The 8,432-nt window shown below is 37.3% G+C and overlaps 1 long non-coding RNA gene across 1 annotated transcript; it reads left to right on the top strand.

The window, feature by feature from the left end:
* The first annotated feature begins 937 nt into the window (after positions 1-937).
* On the top strand, positions 938-1,670 carry LOC107704725 (uncharacterized). The gene is made up of 3 exons (XR_001635999.1): positions 938-1,026; positions 1,179-1,263; positions 1,418-1,670. It is a non-coding gene; the product is annotated as an uncharacterized LOC107704725 (long non-coding RNA).
* Positions 1,671-8,432: the final 6,762 nt, after the last annotated feature.

Here is an 8,432-nt window from a genome sequence, read left to right as displayed (position 1 = left end):
ATGTTTTGTGGAAATTCAGTTTGACGTATTTTTTTATGTCTGTTGGAAAGCGCACAGTTGGAGAGCTTGTATTTTTTTCACACCAGTTCCCGTTGTTGACACACTTTTTGTGTTTGCTGAAGCTAAACACCACTGTCAAAGCACTCAGGCCATGTGGACTGTATTTCTGGACACAACAACTCTCATTTGAAAGCAAAATAGACTGAATAACTGTGTTAGTTAATTGCAAGGCTTTTGATGATGCATCATCAATTTTGTTAAATGTTTGTGTATGGCATCTGACGTTTTTCACTTTGATGAGGTCAGTTTGTTGTGTCTGCATGGGTCAATATGGAGACACATTAAGCTTTGTTGTGATGGTGCCTCTTAGAACAACTGGTCTGAGACTAATTTATTCTGACATACTGCTTTGATGGCTTTAAAAAGTCTTGTGGCCCTTCATAACAAAATTACTTGAAAAGTAACCTTTTAGTCAACCTTTCCAAGGGGTTCGCCGGCTTTCTTCGCTGGGTAGGCCTGGCATGGGTTTTGAAAATGTAATGACAATAACGACTGTCGAATTTAATGATTTTAGCAGAAGGGGAAGAAAAAGAGAGTCTATTTTGCCCTTTGTCTAAAGGGTTCTTTCATAACGATGCCGACCAAGCTTGGCAGACCCACAAAGATGGATATTTCTAGTCGCCAAGGGCCCCATAATGTGCTTTCTTTAAATATTGTCTAGATTTCCATCGATCAGATTGCAGCCCAGTCTCTTTAGGCCTATGAAAGAGAGCTTAAATGTCAAAATGAGACTTCATATAGAACTTTTACATCTGTCATGTGAAGTGGATTCATTGTGGGGTGGGGTTTCAAATATTAGCCCCGCCCACTTCCGTATGTGTGCAATCCTCAGAGATACAAAGGCCTTTACAACCTCCAGAGGGCCTTTTGTCTTTCCTTCTGTCTTTTTGAGTGAGTTTTGTTTTTTCCTGATTTGCTTTCCAAAGTCTTGCCAGGCTACTTGCGTGACTAGAGGGAGCGAAAAAAGTGAGTCTTCAAAACCCATTGGCACGCGATCCCTAATCTATTTTTGGAGCACGCTCCTTTTTTCTCTCAACTTTAGACACACACGAAAAAAAAAAAACAGCCAGGGGAAGAGAGCCAATTGTAGGGTTGAAGGGGTCTGGTTCTCATTTCAGGCCGCCCTGCTTCCCTGTCTTGCCCTGCCAGAGTGAGAGCCACTGCAGTGAGGAGAGAGAGGCAGGCAGGCGGGCGGCTCGGGAGGTGAGCAACTGGGGCCCGGGCTCCAGGCCTGCCACTCAGACACTGTCACTTAGCAACCACCTGCGGCTGGTTCTCATTAGTGGCTCCAGCTGCTTGTATTTCAGACTTCCACGCTTTGCTGTATTTTGATTCATTTCTTTTCTCTCTTTTGAAGGAAAGGAGTTTGCCATGATGAACATATGATGCTTGGTGTGCCTCAATCACTCGCAATTAATTTTCATTAACTAGAGTCTGGCGTGGCTACTGGGTCCAAAGCTGACAAGGGCTAATTGATGACAATACTTATGATTTTGAACTCATGGACACTATTCTGCGGTCAAGTATAGTCATCTAGCATATTTTCTCAGTTTGACTCAATGAGAAATTGAAAACAGTTCAGATTATGTTGAATGAAAAAAACAGTGTAAGATCTTTTAGAGGTCACTGTTTCTTTGTGTGTTTGAAGTAAACAACAGTTTTTGATAAAGCACTTGAATGACCGAGCAAAGGCATATTTGTGAGTCGGAAACTCTGAATTGTAGAAGATTCATGAGGTGGATGGAGTGTGTCGATTTGAAACACTGTGGAAACACTGATCTATAAAATAGGTAATATTATATATCTAAAATCTATATATAGAGCTCACTGGGCAAAAAGCAAATCTATAGTGAATTATAATAAATGATTTTGCAAGCTTATTTTAATTTTACATGCTGTATATTCAAGTTGTGGTGTACGAAACACCTGATAAGGACAATTCACACTGCGACAACTTCTGTGTCATGTTTCTGAATTGATATGTTATCGTAATATTAAATGCTTAACTAAGAGGTACAAGTGTTTCCTACTTATTTATTTATTGACTAATTAGCCTTGAGAATGGTGTACCTACAACATTTACCAGCAGGGGTTAAATGCACCGTGCTAGCCAGCCAAACCAGTAGATTAAAAGTGCAAAAACACCAAAAATCACCACTCTCAGTGTGCTGTGGTAGGAAACCATGGTCTAAAACATCCACACATTGTGATTTGAATGTAAGGAAGTGCACTATTTTTGAGGCCTAGAGGAGATAAAAATGATGCATACAAAATATATACACATCAAGTTTGTTTGTGCTAGTAGTACATGTCCACCTGGTTCATGTACTCTGCTAATGCTAATGAACTTGTTTTTAATCTAGTCTAGGATGTATTTTATTTTGCATTTGTTTTATTCATGGTTACCTGCATCTACCTAGTCTGGTTTATTTCTACTTATAGTGACAGATGAGCTTGCACCAAAGTAGAGTCTGAAAGTAGAGTCAGCAGCCTCTGACGTACACACAAAAAAAGGAAATGTTTCCAGCATACTTTTAAAAAATGTACAAAGTTTTAAAAAGTTGATAAAGTTTGCTATCCAACCTATCCACTACAGTACTATCTGGTTAATGACATTTTAATATTTGTGTTTAGCACTGTTTTTTTTCACCCACCATCCACCATGACTCTTTCAGAACAGACCTGTGACCCATTTTTAGGTTGTTGAGAACCACTGTGCTGAATGATAGAAACCACTACTCAGTTTTCTTATATGGCAAAAATTAACTTTTCAAATGTGTTTCCTTTCTTAAACACACTTTAGGTTCAGTTAAGGTGCTCTCTGATGACTTGTAAAAACGTTTGCTTGATTAACTTGATTAAGTTGCAGCAACTGGTAGGCTACATGTGGCAAGCCGCTAAGGCTGCGCTGCATATATCAGCAATCGGCATAATACAAAAACAAATCACTGGGTGGAATAATAAACTTTACAGCCCTGTATTTACCTGTATGTCCCCAGTGGACCATTTATATATTATGTATAATTTTCATTGAACCCCTTTTTTAGACATTCTTTTTTTTTTTGTCACATTGTTATTCTTGAGCAGATACTGTGTTGATCTAACCTTGCTAGTGCAAGACTGGGCTATTTTCCTTAGTTCTATATCTCCATGGGACTCTGGGTCTCAAACTGGATCAGAGTTTTGGGTTGGAGAAAGAGAGTGAGATTGATGGAGTGAATGCGGATGGCTTCCAGTCCCTTGGTGATGTGGAGAGAGGAGAGAAAACGGGAGAATGATTGTTTTGTTCTCTCTTCAGAGAAAGTGCTGCTGCAAACAGTCTAAACAGAGAGGAAAGAGGACATTAAACACTCTGATATCCCAGCTACTCCACTGGACAGCTGGTCATGTGACTCAGCAGGCAACTTAATCCAGCCACTCTCTAGCAAGACTGGAAGTAATCTAAATATGAATTTTCACAGAATAGGCCTTTTTATTCCTGCTGCTGCCTTTTCCATGTGGTTATCGTCACATTGGCCTCCCAAAAGATAAAAAACAGGTCCAAAAATAGCAAACTACTTTTTTCTCCTCTCACTGCTGTATGTAATAAATCACAGATGTAATTCTATAACTTCTAACCTAAGCAAATAGATAGATGAAGATGGTAATTCATACAATGTTGACCAATATCTCTAGCTACTTGTTTAAAAATATTGATAATTTCGATTTAAAATCAATTTCAATAAATTTTCACTTAGTTGAAATCCTTGCAGACAAAATTTCTCATTATATAATATCTCATCTGGTCCTTTTCAATAGTTTTGTGAGCTATTAATGCCCTGCATCAGGTGATAAAATTATATAATAAAAAGAGCTTATAATTATATTATATTATATTATATATGACTTTTTAACAATATATTGCATTTTGTCTTGTTTTTTTTCTATTAATTCTTTTAATCCAACATATATACAGTATATCACTGATAACAAATGATCCTTATTAACTCGTGTTTGTTTTGATAAACAGGAATGTTCATTATGGAAATTCTATTTTTCCAGGGTGTGACTGAGCAATTATTCTGGGCTCCCTGTGAAAATGCCGCTACAAAGAGAAACAACAGTGGAAAATTAAGAACAATGCCAGAATCTCACTTGGACTGGTAGTAAAATAAGGTAAGCCAAGTTTAACTTTTTTTTTATCTCAGTCAGACCATTGAACACTGTCAGGCGTTACTCTAGAGTGCTGTGCAAGTCAAAAAAGCAGGGAAAACAGGAGTTTCGTACTAAAATACACCATTTCAGAGGAGCAGCGGCTTACCAAGACTCTCAGAAATGACTATTATTGCTTATTCTTAGGTTAATGATTTGTTCTAAACTCCTTAAAGGGATACTCCACCCCAAAATGAAAATTTTGTCATTAATCACTTACCCCCATGTCGTTCCAAACCCGTAAAAGCTTAGTTCGTCTTCGGAACACAATTTAAGATATTTTGGATGAAAACCGGGAGGCTTGTGGGGGTCCGATTGACTGCCAAGTAAATTATACTGTCAAGGTCCAGAAAAGTATGAAAGACATCGTCAGAATAGTCCATCTGCCATCAGTGGTTCAACCGTAACGTTATGAAGCGACGAGAATACTTTTTGTACGCGAAGAAAACAAAAATAACGACTTTATTCAACAATTCGTCTCCTCTGTGTCTCTCCGCATCACCGTAGCACCATTTTAAAAGAATATCCACTAAACGCAAGCAGCGTACGCTCTTCTGTGTCAGCCGCGACACAAGGATCTCGTCGCTTCATAACGTTACGGTTGAACCACTGATGGCAGATGGACTATTCTGACGATGTCTTTCACACTTTTCTGGACCTTGACAGTGTAATTTACTTGGCAGTCAATCGGACAGTCACAAGCCTCCCGGTTTTCTAAAATATCTTAAATTGTGTTCCGAAGACGAACTAAGCTTTTACGGGTTTGGAACGACATGGGGGTAAGTGATTAATGACAAAATTTTCATTTTGGGGTGGAGTATCCCTTTAACTTAAATATTGAATTGTGTTACTTAAATCTCCTTGGAATTTTGTGCCATGAACATAAATGATACCTCAAATTGTGCAGCTTATTAAGAACATTTTTAAATATTTAATTTAATTAAATTCTATTTTTTTTATATGATGAATGATAAAACTACCAAAATTGACTCCAAGGGATGACAAGACCTCAGAACACCTTAGCAACAACCTTGCAACCATGGCACACCTGACCCCTACAATGCTTCGTGAGATTTTTCTGCTGCTAATTAAAAGAATTTATTTTGCACCTCTGATTGCATCTCTTTAAATCTTAATGAGGCCATCAGATACTCTGCGCTCTTAAGCATTGCCTGTCAAAACTGATCGCTTTCATGAATAAAGGCACATTTCAGCTGAAACATGCTCTGGGGTGTTTTTTTCTGCGCTCATGTGAAAGTCATAAAACAGGTTACTCGACTCCCGACTGTTTTATTACTAAATTCACAAGTGAAAATTTAAACAGTTTTGCGATAAAGTGAAAGGGAAAAAAATACATTAACCCTTCAAGAAAATAAATCTGCTACGACTTCACAGTATAGCAGCTGGAGCAAAGCCAACGTTTAATGACATTTTAAAAGCAATACAGACATGGAGGTTAGAATAGCGCTAAAATCAAGGGCTTAAAAGAGAACTCTTTTATCCACGGTGGCTAACAATTAATATGATTATAAATCGGCTCAATAACAGCATAGAAGCAATAACTTGGTTACAGGCAGGGTGGGCTGAACTTAAGAAAGGTGTTAGTGAAGAGAGACGCCAACTGTGATTGCTATTTGGAAAGGCCCTGTGAGAGAAATCCCATGGAGTCAGAAGACTAAAGTGTGGAATCGCTCAGCCAATATCAGGAGGGTACAGTAAGTGGAGGCAAGGCCACTGTCGGAGGAATTTTTCCATCTACCTATTGACACAGTGTTTGAGCTGCACAAATATGCTGTATTTTCTTAAGGAGCACTTATAGACTGTTTATGCTTCAGAAAAGATGAATTGGGTGCTGACAACAAATAGCATGCAATATCAATTTTAAACGGTACGCTTTGTAACCAGTAACAGAAGTTACCATCACTCATGCATAAAGACTGAATGCAAAAAATAAAAAAACTGGTAGTGTTAGCAACAAACTGAATGAACTTGCAAAATGTAAACAGTAATTCTACTATGACCAGTGCCTACATACAAACATCTCAGGGTTTTTACGGGTTTTATGAAGGTAAATTGAAGACTTTTTGAGACCAATTAGATACGTCAATATGTTCTCTAAATGTAAAGGGAGTGCACAATGAGTTGAATTAGCAACACTTTTAAGTTTAAAATTCAGCTTCCTACAGATTTCAATTAATTGTTTACAAAAAAATAGCTTAACTGTAGTATGGAAATAACATTAACTGGTGATGCTGTTCCTTAGTGTTTTTGTCATGTTTTCCAGTGAAAATCTCTGAAGGTTCTATAATCAAGATATAAATTAAATGCAATTTTTTTTAGAAATTGAGCAAAATGAAGTTAGTTTGTACTTAAAACATAAACAAATATCTGCCAGTGGAGTCAGAAAAGTAAACTTAATTTAATTTAACAAAATTTAACTACATTTTGTTCAGTTTCTTAGAAAAGATTATCTACATTTTGCATTTCTCAGGTCAATGTATCTTGATATAAGGATGTTTAGATTTTTGTATGGGAAAGCAAGAAAAGTACAGTGGCGGATATTCATTTTTTAACATTTAATGTCAAGACTTTTTGTATATAAGACTTTCTTTTTAAGGCCATCATTTGTGCAAGGAGGAATTTTAAAAACCTTTTTAACACCCTCAAAAACCCTGCATCTGCTCTTTAACAAATCTGTTTGCATGTCAGTGTCTCATAATTAATATTCATGAACAAAGCAGATAAGTTTTATATTGTCTCCTCTTCACTTTTCAGATCATTCCTACGCCCTGGTTCTTCTGAGACAATATGGTGAGATGAATATTCCAGACCACACTTGGCATTTCCTTACAAAATAATTCAGTCAAATAGTTGGACACCTTGACGACACACTGAAGAGCTCTCCCAAATCCAAGCTCTGCTTGGGGCCCCAAAAATGATAAACCCGCCCATAGTAAGCTGATTTCAGTTTGGGGTGCAGTTGAAATGGACATTCGGCTTGCCAAATTCCTGAGATAGTTTCCACTCTTTCAGATATATTGCAATGTGAAGTCTCAGACAAGTGGAGACATTTGAGGACTAAGCTCAGTTTTCTAGCTGATGAGGTGAAAATAAAATTCTGTTATATATCTGACAGCTTATATATAAAATGAATACAATATTGATTAATAATAATGAACCATATGCACTTAATACTGTATGTACAGTAGACTATAATTTGGCCTTGTTTTCATATACTGGAAAAAAAAATAATGAGGAAGAATTGAGGTATAGTAACAAACCAGATATGCTGATAAAAGTATGTACACTCACACAAAACATGGAGAAGGTTGCCGAGAAGTTACAGATTGTCTCTTTAATATTTTTTTGTATATTAGATTAGATTAGATTAGATTAGATTAGATTAGATTAGATTAGATTAGATTGCACAATTAATAAAATTATAGTGTGGAACAGCCTGCCATTACCTATTGCTGATATTTTGGAAATTAACAAAATAATGTAAAGTACAGTATAAACAGACTTTAATGTAAATTTACTGTAATCTGTGCTCTTTATTTATGTACAAATACAGGCTTTCATATGGTATGTTACCTTGCCGACACCAAAGAAGAAAAAGAGGTGAGATTTATAGTGCACCTTGGTCTAGACTCTGTTAACCGATCCCAGTTTCATGTCAGACACACTCTGCTCTCACATAAGCTTGTAAAACTTGGCGAACACAATGCAGTGCACATAGAGGTGAGACACTACTGCAGTCAGAACCATCTCCAGCAGTGCACTGGCCTTTTCATGCCTTCTCAATAACATTTTATACTACTTCATACGGTTCCCATTCCCAAAGGGGCTCAGAGCTGGGCTTCAGCAAGAGGGTGAGGGGAAGGAAGGCTGGGTGGTGTTTTGTTTGTCATTGACAAGTAGCCTGGGCTCACAAATTACTTGGGAACCTCAGAACTTTTGTTTATTCTCTGCCCGATAAAGGAAATCATTTTACATGCAGACAGGCAGCTAAAACAATGCATGGAGGATGAGGAAAAACAAAACTTTGAGCATATGGCGAGCATGTGGGTGGAAAGAAAAACAAAGCTGGAAGACCAGAAAATGTCTGAGAAACACCTCAAAGATCCAATGAAATCACTTGATGAGCACTTTTTTTCCCTAAAAAAAAAAAAAAAGTCAGC

Source organism: Sinocyclocheilus anshuiensis, unplaced genomic scaffold (genome assembly GCF_001515605.1).
Source record: "Sinocyclocheilus anshuiensis isolate Anshui unplaced genomic scaffold, SAMN03320099.WGS_v1.1 scaffold758, whole genome shotgun sequence".
Lineage (NCBI taxonomy): Eukaryota > Metazoa > Chordata > Actinopteri > Cypriniformes > Cyprinidae > Sinocyclocheilus > Sinocyclocheilus anshuiensis.
Note: the sequence above shows the minus strand (reverse complement) of the source record. Positions and strands in the feature narration are given on the sequence as shown.